Here is a 22188-nt window from a genome sequence, read left to right on the forward strand (position 1 = left end):
CCAACTCCGCCTCGACTCCATATCTGCCAACCCGATGGCTGAGGCCTGTCGTGTGCATGCCGACTGCCGGGCAGCCCGCCTGGCCCAGACTGCATCGGCTGGCCGCAACAGTGATGGCCGCCACGACTCCATCGGCAAAGAGGTCGGCGCCCCCACCGACCCCGTCGACCGCGAGCAGCAGGACTCCTCCTTCCACCCCTCAATGCAGAAGGATGGCCGCATCACCACGACTTTCTCCTCCCACACCTGCCTTGAGCATGTGAACGCACAGGCCAAGCTACTCATAGCACGTAACCTTGTTTCCTACCGCACAACGAACACCGGTTACGACACCTGGCTAGGCCGCATCACCAAGCTTGTCACCACCGATAGAGAATCCACAACACCCTCCCAATCACTTCGCCCTTCTCTGTCTCGCACTAGGGACGTGGCGCACGGAGACCCTCCACCGCCTCTCCTGTTCAATGACCCAATCGAGCCCCGGTGAGACACGCGCCTGCTTGAACAACACGGTGGGGCCCCTCCACGGGCTCAAGATGAGGCCAGCTGCCAGGTCGTTTGCCACACGCCACCTGCTGCGTGTGTGCTCCTCGAGCAACAACACCAATGCCAAGACTAGATCGTGCAGGATGTCATGGCGTCCGGGCGCCAAAATCGGGCCACCCTCGCGCGGGGCGTCCCCTCGAGCAGCGTGGGCTGCAGGGCCTTCACTCACAGGCTCTGTCGGGTGGTTTGGCCCGTCTAGTTCAAGCCTGAGCTGCCCCCGCGCTACGATGGCGTCGCCAACCCCACAGAGTTCCTCTAGCTCTATGTGCTACACATAGAGGCGGCAGGAAGCAACGACAAGGTCATGGAAAACTGGTTCCCCATGGCCCTCAAAGATGGCACACGCTCATGGCTCATGAACCTGCCCGAAGAATCGATCTCTTCGTGGAGCGAGCTCTGCGAATAGTTCGTCACTAACTTCAAGGGCACGTAGGACCACCCCCTTTCTATGAACAACCTACGGCGCGTGAAGCAGCGCCCGGGGTATACCCTATGCAAGTACATCCAACACTTCAGCCAGGTTTGCAACAAGATCATGTGGGCTTCTGATGAAGCCATCATCATGGCGTTCTCCAACGACATCCGGAACGTGCGGATGTGTCGGAAGCTTGCCTTGAACGACATCTTGAGCACGACCCTGGAGCTATTCAACATCGCAGACAAGTGTGCCCACGCCGAGGAAGGGTGCCTCATCATCCACCACGGCCCCAATACCGCGCCCGATGATGGCAAGGAAAAGGGCAAGGAGGTCAAGCGCAAGGGCCTAGCGGTGCTCGCAATGGAGCGTGTACAGAAGTGCAGCAGCGACCATGATGTGCCCGAGAAGGACCTTCGCCCCCTCTGCGCCTATCACAACATGCACACCCACAACATCGAAGACTACCACGAGCTCAGGTCGCTCCGCAATGAGCACGTCGGCTGGTGCCCGGACCTCAAAGACCATGGTACTAGCTGTGGTGGTGGTCGCGGAGGCGTCATGTGGGAGAGTCGCAATGGAAACCCTTACCTGGGCTGGCGCGAGCAACCCCGTGAGAATAGCTGGCATCACCGCCCTTGTGAGGGCGCCTGGCGCAAACAACCCCGCGAGGCACACCCTTGGGATAATGCGGCTCTTCCGCTGCTTCCGCGCCCAGGAAGAATGATGACAATCATCGTGACGAGGAGGCCAGGAGATATCAGGAACCCACGCCGCCATGTTGAATCGCCTGCTCAAGCAATTCTCCCATGAGGTAAACATCACCTTCTCGAGGCCGGAGGCTGTGTGGCCCATCAGCTGGTCGCAGTATGCCATCACCTTCAATTCCAAGGACGGCCTCAAGTCCACCACTGCCACGGGAGCGCTTCCCCTATTGTGCGGCCCCACCATCAGCAATGTCTCAGTCACCAAGACCCTCATAGATGGAGGTGTCGACCTCAGTGTGTTCTCCGTGGAGACCTTTGAGACACTCCAAGTGCCTTACAACCAGCTGATGCCTACCAAGCCATCTTCAGGGATGACCGATGGTTCCACTATTCCCTTGGGGGCAAGTCCACCTCATTGTCATATTCGACACACACAACAACTACCACATCAAGCTCATTGACTTTGACGTAGTGCACATCAGCCTACTGTACAATGAAATCCTTGCATACCAGACGCTAGCCAAATTTATGGCGGTGACCCTCAAGATGCCTGGCTGCAGCGACGTCATCACCATCGCCCGCGACAAAAAGGATGCGGCATGTTCCCTCGAGCGCGCCTACAGAGCTATCGTAGCCCAGCAATCGGATGGCGAGGGAGATGCCGGACCCTGCGAGGCTGCGTCCCCAAGAAATAAGAAGTCTCTGCCCATCCGATGCCCCACCGAGGCAAGGAATGTATCGTCCAATGTTGGTGATGCAAGAAACGCACCCACGGCCAGCAATTGTCCCCCAGCATAGGAAGGAGTGCCTAGCGCCTCCCCCAAGCTAGGCTCAGGGGCTTCCGCGAGGAAAGTATCTGACTTGACCAGCATGATGACGGAGGTGCTCAGGCATCACTTGGAGGCGTGCTTTGACGTGTGCCCCCGCAAGAAAGAAGTGCGACACCAGGTGCCAGGGGCACAAGAGTTCATCACCCAAGAGATTAACAAGTTGCGGGAGGCACGAGCCATGAAAGGCGAGCGTCGCCCTCGCCGCCTCGCCAACTCGGCCTTTGCCCCCGAAAGTAATGACGAGGCGTGCATGTGCGTCGACATCACACGCCTCAACAGGGATGACTCACGGGACCCCTTCTCGCAAACACGCGTCATCCTGAGCGAGGGAGTCACCACCAGCTACGTACATATGTCCTTCGGTATGGATAACGTAGGCACCACCTTCCAAGGGCTCGCATTGCTCAAGATGGCGCCTTGCAATCCATCGGGCCCTTGCGAGCCCTAAAGACCTGAGGGGCTGACTGGTTCCTAAGCAGTGAGTCTCCGTGTTCTGCTTCGCCAAGCTGCCTGAAAGCACATTGTGCTCCCTTGGTGGTTTCGATAATTCATTACAACATACATTGTCTCTCGGACTAACAATTTTACCTAGATATTTATGGAATAGTCCATCAAGATCTTTGACTAAAGGTGTATGTGGAGATGCCCCTTGATGCAAGAAAGGGATAAGATTGTCTCAAGCTTCAAGATAGAAGACTCTTCATTTTATATTTGTGTTAAATCACTTTTGAGTCCATAAGACATCCAATACTATTAAAAGGGGTGAGGTAGTAAAATGAATTGATTGCTTAAAGTGCTCAAGTTAGCCACCAAAATACTCAGTCATTTTCCCACATAACCATTCTACCAAATTCCACATACTCAAATTCGGTGTCACTAACTTCCACATTTCGGACCCACCAAGTTTGACATAAACCCTAGCCATTCCCATAAAATCGGTGAAACCAAATCCATATCGGTGCTATCGAGTTTAGTGTGACCAACATTCTGTTTCCTCGGTACACAAAATTGGAATTTCCGAGTTTGATTATCGGTACCACTGTTTCTGGCCATCTGACCATTAGCTACCTATGTTGTGCCACCGAGTTGTGTATATGAGTCCCATCGAGATTCAAAAGTTACTGCCTTTGTGTGAATTCGTACCATCTAGTTTGTAACTTCGGTGTCATCGAGTTTCCCACTTTAGGTGTAACAGTTGGATTTTGTGTCCTGCCTATATATACCTCTTCGCCCACCTCTCACTCGGGGGAGAAGCATTCAGAACACACACTTCATTGCGAGATCCATTTTCTGAGAGAGAACCACCTACTCATGTGTTGAGGCGAAGATATTCCAATCAAACTATTTGAAACTTGATCTCTAGCCTCCCCAAACAGCTCGCCACCAAATCAATCTCTCCTACCATGCATATTCTGTGAGAGAGTGATTTTGTGTTCAGGAGACTATCTTTAGAAGCACAGGAGCAAGGAGTTTAATGATGTATCACATCTATTACCTTTTGGAGGGTGGTGCCTCCTAGATTGGTTAGGTGTCTCTTGGGATCCTCCTACTTCGTGTTGAGGAGTTGAACCAAGATGCTTGTAAGGGCAAGGAGATCGCCTACTTTGTGAAGATCTACCGTGAGTAAGGCTAGTCCTTCGTGGGCGGAACCGTGGTGGAATAGACAAGGCCGCTTCTTCCTGGACCCCTTGTGGGTGGAGCCCTCCATGGACTCTCGCAGCCTTTACGCTCCATGGGTTGAAGTCTCCACTAACATGGACATACGATAGTCCCACCTATCGGAACCATGCCAAAATCATTGTGTCAACCTCTTTGTGTTTGATCTCCTAAACTCTACTCCTTTACATATGCCAAGTCTTTACTTTTCCGCTTCCATATATGTTGACTAGCATGTGTAGGGTGTACTAGACTTGTTAAAACTGCTCAATTTCTGCCTTCCTTGAAATGGGTTAGGCTAGGAATTTTATCTTAACAAGTAGTCTATTCACCCGCCTCTAGACACATCTTCTATCGATCCCTCAATTGGTATCAGAGCAAGGTCTCCAAAACCTTGGTTTAATCACCGTTGGAGGAAGATGAGTGTGGCTAGTTCCGGGATTTTTAGTTGTAGAGTGCCTATTCTTGATGGGGAGTACTTTATACAATGAAAATATGAAGTTCTTGATATACTTGATGAGTTCCATTTGCGCAAGTATGTTGAATATCCCTATACTCCTCCAATTGATCCCATACATCCTTCTCATGATGATGAAATTGATATGCTTGGTAGTCTTAACACTCTCCATCTAACCATTAGAGGATTACCAAGAAATGTGCTTAATCAGTTGCAAAACTTTGAGTGTGCTCATACCTTGTGGAAAGTCTTAGAGAAAAGATATCCAGATTATTCCTTGAAAAACCTTGATATCATTGTCCACAGATGCATTGGTTTTCACAAAATGAAGCCAACCGATCCTAATTTTGGTAAATGCCTACTTGAGCTTCGTGACCTCATGCGTGCCAAAGGAGATGTCATTACTATTAACAATATCATTGCTGAAGCCATTCGAATGCATAAACACGAACATTGTCATAGTCAAAATTCTGATGAAACTCTTGTTTCTTATGAGGGAACTTCATCCGTTGATGATTATGTGGAGCATGGCTACTATGATGAAGATGAGGACATTGACATCGAGTATGAGAAGACCATGAGGAATCTTAGTCTTATGGCAAACCCTAGAGACTTAATGGCTGGTGGAAAGGAATGGGTTATCAAAAGTGGATGCACCGATCACATGACCGGAGATAAAGACATGTTCCATGAGATCACACAAAACCGTGGACTTCGAAGGTATGTGACTTTTGGAAATAATTCCATGGGTAAGGTACTTGGTTTTGGTAAGGTGGATGTATCTTATGATAGTTCCATTCAAAATGTCATGCTTGTTGAATCCCTTGGCTACAATCTTCTTTCCGTATCTAGACTAGCAGACTTTGGTTTCAATGTGCTATTTACAAAAGTTGACTCCTAAGTGTTTCATAACGACTACCACAACATTGTCTTTACTAGTTTCCATAGAGGTGATCTATACATTGTTGATTTCTCTAAGATATCCGAACCTCGTATATGTCTTATTGCAAAATCGTCTAAAGGTTGGTTACGGCATAGAAGGCTATGACATGTTGGTATGCGTAATCTTGACAAACTTATCAAAGGTGATCATATCCTTGGTGTTAAAGATCTTATCTTTGACAAAGATAGGCTTTGTAGTGCCTGTCAAGCAGGAAATCAAGTTGGTGGAAGTCATCCCATGAAGAACATCATGACTACTAGAAGACCACTCAAGCTACTTCACATGGATTTCTTTGATCCCAATGCTTACAAGAGTCTCGGTGGAAATTCTTATGGTTTAGTCTTGTTGATAATTTTTCCAGATTTACGTGGGTGTTCTTTCTTGACAATAAGTCGCATGTACAAAAGATCTTCAAGAACTCTGGTTGGAAAGCTCAAAATTAGTTTGAAGTGAAGATAAAGAAGGTTCGAAGTGACAACGGAACATAGTTCAAGAACACAAATGTGGATACTTTTCTTGACGAAGAAGGTATCTGACATGAGTTCTCGGCAACGTACACAACTCAACAAAATGGAGTTGTTGAGAGGAAGAACCGGACTCTCATAGAGATGGGGAGAACGATGCTTGACAAATACAAGACTCCAAGACACCTTTGGGCACAGGCCTTGGAAATAGCTTGCCATGCCATAAACCGACTCTACCTACACAAGCTTCATGGTAAAATGACATACGAGCTACTCACCGGTAACAAACCCCAAGTTGGATACTTTCGAGTATTCGGCTCTAAGTGATATATTCTTAATAATCATTGTTGCTCTAAGTTTGTACCGAAAGCTTATGAAAGTTTCCTACTCGGTTACGGATTTAAATCTCACATTTACCGTGTCTACAACAACTTCACTCGAAAAGTTGAAGAGACGGTAGATGTGAAGTTTGATGAGACTAACGGTTCGCAAGTGAAACAATTGCCAAATGATGTAGGAGATAAGGAACCTTAGGAAGCTATCAAAGACTTGTCCATTGGCAAGATTCGTCCCATAGAGGTGAAGGAAAGCACTTCATCAATACAAGTGTAAGCTCCTACTTCGCGTCAAGGCAAACCACAAAACGGTATGGAAGCATCCATAAACGGTACACGACATGATGAAGAAGAAGAAGAGCATCATGATGATCCACCTCAACCTTCCTCACCACCACCTCAAGGAGATGACTACGTCAACGACAACGTGCAAGATGATGATGATGAAGAAGAAGCTCCACCATCCAACAAGAAGAAGCTGTCAAAAGTTAGAGCAAGAGTAGACAGAGATCATCCGTTGAATAAAAACTATGGTGACATAAAAACCGGGAGAATCGCTCGCTCTAAATATCGTTTAGCTAACTTTTGCGAGCATTATTCTTTCATCTCTAGCACTGAACCTTTGAAGGTTCAAGAATCCCTGCAAGATCCGGATTGGGTGAATGCCATGCATGAAGAGCTACACAACTTAGAGAGGAACCAAGTATGGACACTCGTTGAGAAGCCTGAAGGCGAGCAGAATATCATTGGTGCAAGATGGGTGTTTTGGAACAAGCAAGATGAAAACGGACAAGTTATACACAACAAGGCAAGTCTCGTAGCCCAAGGATACACGCAAGTCGAAGGTATGGACTACAATGAGACATAGGCTCTTGTTTCTAAACTTGAAGACATTCACATTCTTCTAGCTTAAGCCAATCACCATGATATAACTCTTTACCAAGTGGATACCAAAAGTGCCTTTCTCAATGGAGAAATTGAGGAGGAAGTTTATGTTAAAGAACCTCTTGGATTTGTGAACTCTAAGGAATCTAATCATGTCTACAAACTTAGTAAAACTTTATATGGTCTTAAACAAGCCCCTGGAGCTTGGTACAAATGCCTAAGGAAGATTCTCATTGAAAAGGGTTTTGAGATTAGTACAATTGATGACACCTTATTCACCAAAAGAGTTAATGGAGAACTATTTGTTTTCCAAATATATATGGATGATATTATCTTTGGTTCTACTAACCCACATTTTAGTGAGAACTTTGGAAAGCTGATGCGAGAGAACTATGAGATGTCCATCATGAGTGAACTCAAGTTCTTCCTTGGATTGCAAATCAAGCAATCGAGAGAAGGTACATTTATCTCTCAAACCATGTACACCAAGGACTTAATCATAAAGGTCAACATGCAAGAATGCAAAGGTATGAGAACCCCCATGCCTACTAGTGGACTTCTTCACCTCACTAAGGAGTAAAAACGAGTTGATCAAAAGGTTTATCGATCAACGGTTGGTTCATTGCTATATTTATGTGCCTCCCGTCCTGACATCATGTTGAGAATTTTCATGTGTGCGCGATACCCAGAAGCACCAAAAGAGTGTCACCTACTAGCTATAAAAAGGATAGTGAGATACCTTATACATACACCAAACTTTGGCATATGGTACCCCAAGGGATCTTCTTTTAATCTTGTTGGATATTCCGACTCGGACTATGCCGGAGACAAGGTTGACAGAAAATCAACCTCGGGTACATGTGAATTTCTTGGGAGATCTCTTGTTTCTTGGTCGTGCAAGAAACAAACTTTGTATCCTTATCTATTGCCGAAGCTGAATACATTGCCGCTGGATCATGTTGTGCACAATTACTTTGGATGACACAAACGCTTAAGGATTATGGCATTCATCTTAGAAAATTTCCTTTTTTATGTGACAATGAAAGTGCTATTAAGATTGCCTATAATCCTGTGCAACATTCTAGAACAAAACACATCCAAGTGCGACATCATTTCATTCGTGATCATATTGGTAAAAGAAATATAGATCACAAGCACGTTTGTACTGACAAACAATTAGCTAATATCTTTACCAATCCACTTGATGAGAAAGTGTTATGTCATTTGAGGAGTGAGTTGAACACATTGATTCTTCAAACCTAAGCTAGACTCACTTCGAGCATGCAGGGGCATGAGCTTGATTGCCCATTCCATGATGCCATTGATATGACTATCCCATATCTTGGAAACTACGCTCCCTTGTATTGCATCTAACCTTTTGTAGGTACTTGGAAGAAAAACACTCCAAAAGATTGCAATCAACTCAGATCGAAAGCAATCTTGACATGGCCGAGTACCAACAATCTTTTCTTCGAAGATGGAGGAAGAAGACAACAAAATCATGTCCTTGACAATTCTATAATATTGAATTTCACTCATGTCATTTGGATATATTATGTTTTTCCTTGTCTGACTAACCATTGTAGGTGAAAAGTGAACCAAAACGACATGGATTGCTCCCAACTCAAGATGATCATCATCACCATTGATCATCCACAACAAGTGTACCTACATGCCACATCATCAACATCATTTGAAGGTATGTACTCATATCCTTGATAAAGCTTTACACCAATTCACGAGGTAAAGAAACTCAAGTGATATGAAGACATTGAAATTCTTAATCGAATAATGGTAACCCTATTTCACGCTTAACGATATGTATGACCTATGATCAAGCATCCTTGCTTTACTCCTCAAGTCAAATATTCTAATATAGGTGACCTAGTCACCGCCCCACATCTAGATGGACATTATTGTATGGTTCACATTTGACCTTTCATATTCTTTTGGAACAATTCAACTCTCATCTAAATGCATCTATATATTTAAAAAACAAAAATATATATTATTTGTTGCTACTTTATGTTTCTCTTTTACTTTTGTTTACTTTCACAATTAGTATCTTTTACAATTGGCATCTTGAAACAATTCTTTGATTATAATATGTATATTTTCAGTTAAGTTGTTGATTTTCATTGCAACTCGGTCTCACCGATCTGGGAAACTTGGTCCAACTGATTTCTCCCATAGGTCTGATTCACATTCTCGGTTCTACCGAACCAATTTGCCTCGGTAGCTGTGATATAACATTTGTCTTAGATTTCCTGCCATTTTCTTCTGGATTTTTTGCCTTAGGAGGAGAAAGATTATCAATGATCCTATGACTCATTGCCTCCTAATATCTTATTGAAAATTTTCCGAGACAAAATCCGTTTTAGCTTTATTTTATCTAGGGGGAGAAAACTTCTCTTGGGGGAGAAAAATCTTAGTGAGCCCATACAATATAAGAGGGAGAATCATCTAGGATCCCTAACATAGGCGCAGATAGTTCAAGGAGCTCTTATCCATATCAAAGGGGGAGAACATTTGATGATCCCTACAAACTATCTAAGGGGGAGAAAAGACAAATTCGAGGAACCCTTATAAAAGAGAGAAGTATCCAGGATCCCTTTCGCTCAATGAGCCCTTTACCCTCTCTCCTTTTTGGAAATTAATGCCAAAGGGGGAGAAATATCAAAGCTTCCATCCAGTGAACCTATTTATAGGGGAGGAATATCACCAAGAAGCTTACATAAAATAGGGAGACATATCAATCGGGGAGATATTTGTTCCTAACGGAAGGTCTACCTACATGGAGATCTACCTCAACGAAGATATATCAAACCTTACATACTATGGGGAGGAGAGATAAAATTGTTTTATTGGTTTGAACTTATCTTACCCTACCTACTCCCAATATCTACAACGCTATGATTCAAGGGGGGGAGGAAATTTTTACATATTCATCCTTAGGGGAGAAAAGTTATCATTTCTCTTGGAGACATATCTATCATCAAATCCTATCTTCAATATGTCTTCAATATCTTGGTACTTTTGAAGCTCATTGCATCTTTACAAGAGAGTACTCTTGTGTTATCTAATATTTATTTTCTCAAGTGTACTCCTATGTTAAGATGCTCAAGATCCTCAAGGTAAGTATATGCATCATATTCTTGTTCATGGCGACCTCTTGTTTCGTGCACATATTGTTTGCAAGAGGGAGTCTTGAACATGGAAACTCTTCATTCACTTATGTTTGATGCATATAGCCAGGATGTCTATGACTTTTTTGGTTCTTCTACCTTGTGTGTGTCCATGCATTCCAAAGCAACTATCCTTTAAACGAATTGCACACACTTAGGGGGAGCTTGTAGCAGTCATGTTTGTGTCAAAGCTACCATATTCTAACACCTATCCTTATTTCAATATTTGATTGTATATTGTCATGAATTACCAAAAAGGGGGAGATTGAAAGAACAATATGCTCCCTTGGTGGTTTTGATAATTCATGACAACATATATTGTCTCTTGGACTAACACTTTTACCTAGATATTTCAGGAATAGTCCATGGAGAGGTTTGGCTAAAGGTTTATGTGGAGATGGCCCTTGATGCAAGAAATGAATAAGATTGGCTCAAGCTTCAAGCTAGATGACTCTCCGTTTTATATTTGTGAGAAATCACTTTTGAGTCCATAGGAAAGCCAATACTATTATAAGGGGGTGAGGTGGTAAAATGAACTGATTTCTCAAAGTGCTCAAGTTAGCCACCAAAATACTCAGTCATTTTCCCACATAACCATTCTGTCAAATTCCACATACTCAAATTCGGTGTCACCAACTTCCACATTTCGGACCCACTGAGTTTGACCTTAGATAGAAACCCTAGCCATTCCCACCAAATCGGTGCAACCGAATCCAACTCGGCGCTACCGAGTTCAATGTGACCAACATTTTGTTGCCTCGATACATAAAATCAAAATTTCAGAGTTTGAGTATAGGTACCACCCAGTTTGGCCATCTGACCGTTAGCTACCTTTCCGGTGCCACCAAGTTGTGTATATCGGTCCCATCGAGATTCAAAAGTTATTGACTTTGTGTGAATCGGTACCACTGAGTTTGTAACTTCGGTGTCATCGAGTTTGCCACTTTAGGTGTAACGGTTGGATTTTGTGTGTTGCCTATATATACCCCTTCACCCACCTCTCACTCGTGGGAGAAGTACTAAGAACAAACACTTCATTGCCAGATCCATTTTCTAAGAGAGAACCACCTACTCATGTGTTGAGACCAAGATATTTCAATCAAACCATTTGAAAGTTGATCTCTAGCATCCCCAAACAGCTTTCCACCATATCAATCTCTCCTGCACATGCATATTCTGTGAGAGAGTTATTTTGTGTTGAGGAGACTATCTTTAGAAGTACAAGAGCAAGGATTTCATTGATCTACCACATCTATTACCTTTTGGAGGGTGGTGCCTCCTAGATTGGTTAGGTGTCGCTTGGGAGCCTCCTACTTCATGTTGTGGAGTTGAACCAAGATGTTTGTAAGGGCAAGGAGATCGCCAACTTCATGAATATCTACCATGACTAAGGCTAGTCCTTCGTGGGCGGAAGCCATGGTGGAATAGACATGGCCACTTCTTCATGGACCTCTTGTGGGTGGAGCCCTCCGTGGACTCTTGCAGCCGTTACCATCCTTGGGTTGAAGTCTCCACTAATATAAACGTACGATAGGGCCACCTATCGGAACCATGCCAAAAATCATTGTGCCAACCTCTTTCCGTTGTATCTCCTAAACTCTACTCCTTTACATGTGCAAAGTCTTTACTTTTCTGCTGCCATATATGTTGACTAGCATGCATAGGGTGTACTAGACTTGTTCGAGCTACTGAATTTCTGCCTTCCTTGAAATTGGGTTAGCCTAGGAATTTTATCTTGACAAGTAGTCTATTCACCCCCCTCTAGACACATCTTCTATCGATCCCTCACAGCCTGATGCCTCAACAATGCCATAATTACCAGATGACTTTTTGGTTGTTCGAATTGGCAAGGTCTCATCCTTGCAGCATCCTTGCATTTTGGTTATGTAGCGAACCTGATTATCTTTTTGTTGAGTTTATGTTATTCGCCTAAATCTTGTGTTTGATGCCTCGATACCATCTAAAATAGTCGCGCCCTCGCCTAAACCTGGTTCTTCTCTCGGCCATCCCATGACTAGGGCCTGGATATGGTGTCTGTGCTCGGGTCCGTCCCTGCAGTGTTGGTAAAGCCAGGCAATTGAGCTCTGTGTCACAGGCCAGCTCCTGCGCACGTCACCGCACAAAGATCGTTGGTGCTCGCCCTCTCATGGAATCGTCGCGAGTAGGTAGATAAGGGCGCGACCCAATATGTGTAACTGCCAGTTTGGTGTTTTCCGCCTTAGGTACCACACACTCGACGAGACTTTCATTGACCATTTCAAGGAGGAATTCGTCACTGCACCTATGTTGATGCCCGTCCCCACAGTGTCGCTGGGCTTGAGTGACCGAGCTCTGCATGGCGGGCCAGACCCACACACCCTAGATTGTTTGTGCCCCCGGTGTCCAATGAATTTTCGCAGTGGTCTCAGGGCGATCGCCCAGCACGCGTCGCCCTCTCGACACATGTTGCATGAGCTCGCAACTTCGCCAAGGGCCGGGCGCTAGTCGCCCGAGGGCCACAGAAGCGGCTCCTAGGCCCGGCACCTGGAACCCCGAGAGTCTTCGCTCGTGACCCTCTCACGTAGGAATGACGTGGGGTTGTACACGCCCCTAAGACTCCTGGGTCACCACCTCTTGCCTCGGGAGGACTCTCGCCCACACCCAAGTGGAAGCGCTATGCTTCGTGCTGGCAAAACAATCGAATAGCGACTATGCCCACACCCAAGTGTAAGCCCCATGCTCCGCGTTGGCATAACGGTCGAACGACGACCATGCCCACGACCAAGCGGAAGCCCCATGCTCTATGTTGGTGAATAAAACAACTGAGGGCGCCCCACGGACCACACCAACCTCACGGTGAGTTGTGCTCGGCGAGGCTACTGTTGGCCTCCTCCCGCGGCTTGCGCTCGCTAGCCTCCCCTTCGGCCTCACACGACTGGGCCCTAGACATAGTGCATGTGCTCGGCTCGGTCCTAGCAGCACTAAAAACACATGGGGCTGAGCTCTGGCTCGCGGGCCTGCTCACATGCATGTCAAACCACCAAGTCCCTTGGTGTCTGGTCTCCTCACGTGGCATCCAATCGCAAGCTCGCGAGCGCACCTCATTCGGAATGGAGCTTATGCGCGCAAGACTCTTCTTTGGGGCGGATCATCTGAGGGGTCTTGCAAGGTGCACCCGGAGGGTTGGAAGCTACTGATGTTGCAAATCACTAAGGATGAGTGAGGTACACACGGGGCTGGGTCCTGTCGACGCAGAGCGTGATTGCAAGCAAGAGAAAAGCAAAGCACGAGGAGGAAACTCGCGGACCACAAACAATTATTACAAACTGCAAGGGTTCCAGAAATTAAAACAATTGGCTTATGCCCCGTGAGGCAGGATCAGTCTATTGCAGGATGATAAAGGGAAGCTTCAAGAAGAAGGGTCGCCGCGACCATTGTCGTCGCCCACTGCGGCCTCGCCACGCTCCTCGTGGCCACTGGAAGAGAACCTCCCAAGCAACGCGCTTACGTGACTCTCCACAACTTCGGCTGGGTCATCGCGAGATTCTTTGGGACATGACATATCACCTCGGTAACGTAGAAGTCAAGCTCGCGAAGGAGGAGGTGGCTGAAGGCGCGGGTCGCAGCCACGGAGAAGAGGTCTCAAGATTCATCCTCCAGGATCTCGTCCACCTTTCGGGCCATGGCCACGAGCTCCTTCACAAGATTGGATGAAAGCTTGGCATATTTGGCATAGGGTACTGCAAGAGGAGCTTCGAACCACTCTTGGCATATAGAACACAGGGCCTCACAAACCCTGAGCTCAAGGGAAGAAAAATTGGTGCGGGCTGCAACCGCCTTCGTGTCGGCCTCGGCCTGAATCTCCTGCGTCGTGGCATCCATCTTGGCATTGGCCTTGGAGACGTGCTTGGTGTAAGCTTCTTGGGCCTTGGTCATCCCATGCCACAACACCTCCAAACGACCATGCTTCGTGGCCTGTTCGACTGCCATCTTCTCCAGCTCGGAGTCAAACACCGCGAGCTTCGCCTACGGGCCTTGAGGTCGGAGCTTCCCTGCACGCATGGCCTAATCATCTTGAAGTGCCTTCAAGCTGTCCTCCGCCTCATGCAACGCTTTGGCTTCCCCTCCCTTTGTGAGAACGCTCTCGTGAGCCGCCTTTGCCTTGGCGGTCTCCCTCTTGCCTTTCATGATGGCAGCATCGGACCAGATCTGGGCATCTTTCACGACAGTATCAAGTTGGCGTTACCCCATGGCAAGCTTTAGGCGCTCCTCACCGAGACACGTTTATGGTCCTCGAGGTCTACCTCGAGCCGAGCAAGCGTAGGCCAAGCATCAATCAAGGGTCTGTGCTTGAGCCAGACACTGCAATTCTTGAGGGAGAGAGCCTAGCAGAGGGCCGGTATCTCGACGCTTGTTGGCGCTACGACCAAAGAGGCCCCGACGTCATGTGCTTGTGATGTAGGGGGCTATGGTTCCTCCCCCGCGCCCGGCTCACGTGGCATGTGTGGGGGAGCTACCACGTTGACCTCCTAGGCCTTGAAAGGAGGCGCGGCTTAAGGCTACCCCGTGGCGCATCCCGCGTCCTGCCCGTTAGCAGTGTTAAGGGTGGCCGATAGAGGCCGAGGCACCCCCTCCTCCTCCGCAAGCCTTGGCGGGCGGCACCGAAGGCTGGGCAGTTGTGGACTTGGCCAGCAGCGTCGGGGGCTGGGTCATCGCAAAATCGGTGATCAGCCCTCCTCGTCACGCTGGAGAGGTGTTGAGCACCACTAAGGCCCCCGCGTCTCAGGATGAAGAGATGTCCATTCGCCCAAGCATAGCGTCGGACTAGCATAGGGTACCCATGCGCCCGATGGAGCCGCGGTTGGGTGTTGATGCAACCCTCGGGATCAGGGTCGCTTTCACCACGGCAAGTCCCTTCTTCTTCTTCTCCTCTCCGCCGCCGTGGTACCTACGAGGGTAAGGAGTTAGCGCGAACAGACAAATAAAAAATACATGGCGTAGGAACAGTCTGGGGCACTTACTCATCCTCGACATCCCATTTCCTCTTCTTCTCGGCAGCTGATGTCATGGCATCACTGCTCTCAGACGCCGCCTCGACGCTGCATGGGGAACGCTCAACACAGTCTTCAGTGCGTTCGCTCTGGTCTCCCTCTCTGTGAGGGCCCGAGTAGCCCCCTGAGGGGACGCAGCTGTTGCGGGTGCGATTGCAGCCCTGCCGATATGGACTGAAACATCTCCAATGTATCTACTTTTCCTAACGCTTTTCCTCTTATTTTCGACTCTAATTTGCATGATTTGCACGAAACTAACCCCGGACTGACGCTTTTTTCAGCAGAACTACCAAAGTGTTGTTTTTGTGCAGAAATAAAATTTCTCCGAATGGAACAAAACTTTGTGAGGATTTTTTTATATCAATAAAGAGAATTTTTGCAGCCAAGAGACACCTGAGGGGGGCACCTCGGTGGGCATAACACACCAGGGCACGCCTGCCCCCTCCCCCTCGAGGCGTGCCCCGGTGGGTTGTCCCCACCTAGTGGACCCTAGGACCCTGAAACTGACGCTATAAAATCACATTATTCCCGAAAAATGGGAGAGAAAGAATTATCGCGTTTCACGAGACGGAGCCACCGCCGTCTCTCGTTCTTCATCGGAAGGCCAGATCTACACTCCGTTTGGGGCTCCGGAGAGGGGGGTCTTCGATCTTCGTCATCACCAACACATCTCCATCGTCAATTCCATGATGCTCCCCACCGGGAGTGAGTAATTCCTTCGTAGGCTTGCTGGTCGTTGAGGAGTTGTATGAGGTTTATCATGTAATCGAGTAAGTTTAGTTAGGGCATGATCCCTAGTATCCATTATGTTCTGAGACTGATGTTGCTATGACTTTGCCATGCTTAATGCTTGTCACTTTGGCCCGGGTGCTACGATTTCATATCTGAACCGTTTATGTTATCACCATTATATTCAAGTTCTAGATCCGATCTTGCAAGTTATAGTCACCTACTACGTGTTATGATCCGGCAACCCCGGAGTGACAATAGTCGGGACCACTCCCGGTGATGACCGTAGTTTGAGGAGTTCATGTATTCACTGTATGTTAATGCTTTGTTCCGGTTCAATATTAAAAGGAGGCCTTAATATCCCTTAGTTTCCAATAGGACCCCGCTGCCACGGGAGGGTAGGACAAAAGATGTCATGCAAGTTCATTCCATAAGCACGTATGACTATATACGGAATACATGCCTACATTATATTTATGAACTGGAGCTAGTGACATATCGCCCTAGGTTATAACTATCTCATGATGAATATCATCTAACGAGTCACCGATCCAATGCCTATGATTTTACCTGATATTATTCTTGCTAAGTTACTACTGTTGCTAGTGCTATCGCTACTGCTACAAAATCGCTGTTACCGTTATTACAACTGCTGCTACTATCATCAAAACTATCATATTATTGTGCTACTAATCACTTTGCTACAGATAATTAATCTCCAAGTGTGGTTAAATTGACAACTCAGATGCTAATACCTTCATATATTCTTTGTCTCACCTTGTGTCGAATCTATAAATTTGGGTTGAATACTCTACCCTCAAAACTGTTGCGATCCCCTATACTTGTGGGTTATCATGGACCCCCGCTGTTGGCGTCTCGAAAACAGCGTGGGTGGACTCCACCCCCCCCCCCCATCGTGCCGACAGGCCTAGGAGGCATCGCTTGGGGTCGCTCGCGCACTCAACAAATATTGCTATGCTCCCTCGAAAACTATTGCGATCCCCTATACTTGTGGGTTATCAAGACCTTTTTCTGGCGCTGTTGCGGGGGAGCATAGAAATATTTGTTGAGTCACTTGGGATTATTATCATATTATCACTATGAATAATCTGAAGGATGCTAGGACTAAGATTTTTCGCTGTAAGATGAGGGGAGGTAAGGAACTACCATCCAGCTCTACTTTAGATTCACCTTCTGTTATAAGTAAACCCGCAACACCACAACATGCTATTAATTTTAATATGTCGCAAGTTATTGATGATGCTACTTCTTCTAAGAATACTACTCATGAGGATGCCAGTACCTTGCTTAATGATGATGTGCCACTAGGTGAATTTTGTGATGAACTAATTGCTAGAGTAAGACAACATGATATTGTTGAATCCGATGATGAACTTGAGACTGAGAATCTTGGAACACCTACTAGAACTAGTCCTCCTAGGTATGAATTGTCAAAGGTACCGCAAGGTTATACTATGAGTGAGGAGGCAACTAGAGATATTCTTGCTTGTAAGGATAGAGATGATCTAGAGAAATTATTATGCAAGTATAAGGAAAAATCTCTGAATGCTAAAATGAAATGTTATCTTGAGTTTGCTACTTCACCTATCTTTATTAATGATAAGGATTATGAATTCTTTGTCGACCCAGAGTTAATCACTTTGGTTGAATCTCATCCTTTCCATGGTTATGAAACTGAAACTGTTATGGCACATTTTACTAAGTTGAATGATATAGGCACCCTTTTTGGTCATGATGAGAAGATTCGCTATTACTATATTCTCAAGTTATTTCCATTCTCATTAAAGGGTGATTCTAAAGCTTGGTACAATACTCTTGCTCCTGGTTGTGTGTGTAATCCCCGGGATATGATTTATTACTTCTTTGAAAAATATTTCCCTACTCATAAGAAACAAGTTGCCTTGCAAGAAATATTTAACTTTGTGCAAATTGAAGAGGAGAGTCTCTCACAAGCTTGGGGCAGTTGGAGCTTCCCTGCACACATGGCCTATTCGTCTTGAAGTGCCTTCAAGTTCTTCCGCCTCCTCACAACGCTTGGAGGCTACCCCTACCCTTGCGAGTGCGCTCTCGTGAGCCGCCTTTGCCTTGGCGGTCTTCCTCTTGCCTTTCGTGATGGCGGCATTGGACCAGAGCTGGGCATGTTTCACGACAGTATCAAGCTGGTCCTACCCCATGGCAAGCTTTAGGCGCTCCTCATCGAGACACGTTTATGGTCCTTGAGGTCTACCTCAACCTGATCAAGCGCATGTTGGAAATATTATTATATCTCCTGTTTCAAGGTAATCGTTTGTTATCCATGCCATAATTTTATTGAACGAAAACATAGATACATGTGTGGATACATAGACAAATCAATGTCCCTAGCAAGCCTCTAGTTGGCTAGCCAGTTGATCAAGTATGGTTAAGGTTTTCTGACCATATGCAAGTGTTGTCACTTGCTAACTGGATCACATCATTAGGAGAATCATGTGATGGACTAGACCCAAACTATGAACATAGCATGTGATCGTGTCATTTTATTGCTATTGTTTTCTGCGTGTCAAGTATTTATTCCTATGACCATGAGATCATATAACTCACTGACACCGGAGGAATACCTTGTCTGTATCAAACATCACAACGTAACTGGGTGACTATAAAGGTGCTCTACAGGTATCTCTGAATGTGTCCGTTGAGTTAGTATGGATCAAGACTGGGATTTGTCACTCCGTGTGATGGACAGGTATCTCGGAGCCCACTCGGTAATACAACATCACAAACAAGCCTTGCAAGAAATGTGACTAAGTGTAAGTCACGGGATCTTGTATTACGGAACGAGTAAAGAGACTTGCGGGTAACGAGATTGAAATAGGTATGCGGATACCGATGATCGAATCTCGGACAAGTAACATACTGAAGGACAAAGGGAATGACTTATGGGATTATATGAATCCTTGGCACAAAGGTTCAACCGATAAGATCTTCGTAGAATATGTAGGATCCAAGATGGACATCCAGGTCCTGCTGTTGGATATAGACCGAGGAGTGTCTCGGGTCATGTCTACATAGTTCTCCAACCCGCAGGGTCAGCACAGTTAAGGTTCGATGATGCTTTCGTATAGTTGAGTTATATGTGTGGTTACCGAATGTTGTTCGGAGTCCCGGATGAGATCATGGACGTCATGAGGGTTTCTGGAATGGTCTGCAAACGAAGATTGATATATAGGATTGTTTCATTTAGTCACCGGAAAGTTTCGGGCATTACCGGCAGTGTACCGGGAGTGACGAATGGGGTCCGGGTATTCATCGGGAGGGTGCCACCCACCCGGGAGTGAGCCAACTGACCCTAGGGTGGCGCATCAGCTTATGGGCTGGTGAGGCGAGCCCAATAGGGCCATGGCGCCACAAGGGAAAAATACCAAAGGAAAGGGAAAAAATAGGGAGGTGGGAAGGAAGGAGAGGAATCCTTTCCCCAAACTGAATTGGGGTGGGAGTCCACCTCCTCCCTTCGGCCAGCGCCCTTGGGGATCCCTTGATCCCCAAGGCTAGCCCCTCCTCTCCTCCTATATATACTGGTGGTTTTAGGGCTTTTGAGACACAACTTTGCCACGTGCAACTCAAACCTATACCACATAGTTCTTCCTCTTGATCGGATTTATGCGGACCTCGGGCAGAGCCCTGCGGGAGTAGATCATCACCACCACCGGAGCACTGTCACGCTGCCGGAGAACTCATCTACTTGTCCATCTCTCTTGCTGGATCAAGAAGGCCGAGATCGTCATTGAGTTGTACGTGTGCTGATCGCGGAGGTGACGTCCCTTCGGCGCTAGATCGGAATGGATCGTGGGACGGATCGTGGGACAACGGTGATTTGAATCACGAAGGTGTACCACTACATCAACCGCGTTTCTTAATGCTTCCCGCTTAGCGATATACAAGGGTACGTAGATCTAATCTCCTCTCGTAGATGGACATCACCATGATAGGTCTTCATGTGCGTAGGAAATTTTTTGTTTCCCGTGCAACATTCCCCAACAGTGGCATCATGAGCTAGGTTCATGCGTAGATGTTATCTCGAGTAGAACACAAAAAGTTTTGTGGGCGTTGATGTTCGATTTTCTGCCCTCCTTAGTGTTTTCTCGATTCGGTGGTATTGTTGGATTGAAGCGGCGCGGACCGACATTACTCGTACGCTTACGAGAAACTGGTTTCATGGACTGACATGCAACTCATTGCATAAAGATGACTGGCGGGTGTCGGTTTCTTCAACTTTAGTTGAATTGGTTTTGACCGAGGCGGTCCTTGGAGAGAGGTTAAATAGCAATTTTCACATCTCCGTTGTGGTTTTTGCATAAGTAAGATGCGATCATACTAGATACCCATAGCAGCCACGCAAAACATGCCACAACAAAGTAGAGGACGTCTAACTTGTTTTTGCAGGGTATGCTTGTGATATGATATGGCCAATGATGTGATGTGATATATTGGATGTATGAGATGATCGTGTTTTAATAGTTAATATCGACTTGCACGTCGACGCTACGGAAACCGGGAGGAGCCATAGGGTTGTCTTTAAACTAACGTTTGTGTTTGCACATGCGTTTACTATATTGCTAGGTTGTAGCTTTAGTAGTAATAGCATAGATAGCATGACAACCTCAATGGAGGCACGATGATGGAGATAAAGGTGTGGTGTCGGTGACAAGAAGATCATGTCGGTGCTTTGGTGATGGAGATCAAGAAGATGATGGTGATGGATATCATGTCACTTCTGAATTGCATGTGATGTTAATCCTTTTATGCACCTTATTTTTCTTAGAATGACGGTAGCATTATAAGGTGATCTCTCACTAAAATTTCAAGATGAAATTGTGTTCTCCCCGACTATGCACTGTTGCGACAGTTCATCGTTTTGAGACACCACGTGATGATTGGGTGTGATAGACTCAACGTTCACATACAACGGGTGCAAAACAGTTGCACACGCGGAACACTCGGGTTAAACTTGACGAGCCTAGCATGTGCAGACATGGCCTCGAAACACAAGAGACCAAATGGTCGAGCATGAATCGTATAGTTGATATGATTAGCATAGAGATGCTTACCACTGAAACTATTCTCAACTCACGTGATGATCGGACTTGAGTTAGTAGATTTGGATCACGTACCACTCAAATGACTAGAGAGATGTACTTTTTGAGTGGGAGTTTACCAGTAATTTGATTAAGTTAAACTCTAAATTATCATAAACATGGTCTAAGTCCACTTTGCAATATTTTATGTTGTAAATCAATGGCTCACGCAGTACCAACCCTGAATTTCAATATGTTCCTAGAGAAAGCTAAGTTGAAAGATGATGGAAGCAACTTTGTAGACTGGGCTCGTAATCTAAAGCTGCTCCTGCACGATGGGAAGAAGGATTATGTCCTTAATCATGTGCTAGGAGATGAACCACCCACTACGTCTAGACAAGATGTCTTGAACGCCTGGTTAACACGTAAGGAAGACTACTCAGTAGTTCAATGTGCACTCTTGTATGGCTTAAAACTGGGACTTCAACGTCGCTTTGAGCGTCATGGACCATATGAGATGTTCTAGGAGTTGAAGTTTATTTTTCAGAAGAACGCCCGGATCGAGAGGTATGAGACCTCCGATAAATTATATGCTTGCAAGATGGAGGAGAGTTCGTCTGTCAGTGAACGTGTGCTCAAAATGTCTGGGTACTCAAACCGTCTAGCTGAGCTGGGGATTGAACTCCTGCAAGAGGCTATGACTCACAGAATTCTTCAATCACTGCCACCTAGCTATAAGAGCTTTGTGTTGAACTATAACATGCAAGGGATGAACAAGTCACCCGGTGAGTTATTCACGATGTTGAAAGTTGCAGATTCAGAACTCCGGAAAGAGCATCAAGTGTTGATGGTCAATGAGACCACTGGTTTCAAGAGAAACAGCAATGGAAAGAAGGGTAACTCCAAGAAGATCAGCAAGCCTGTTGCCAATCCG

This window comes from Hordeum vulgare, chromosome 6H, assembly GCF_904849725.1.
Source record: "Hordeum vulgare subsp. vulgare chromosome 6H, MorexV3_pseudomolecules_assembly, whole genome shotgun sequence".
In the NCBI taxonomy this organism is placed as follows: Eukaryota; Viridiplantae; Streptophyta; class Magnoliopsida; order Poales; family Poaceae; genus Hordeum; species Hordeum vulgare.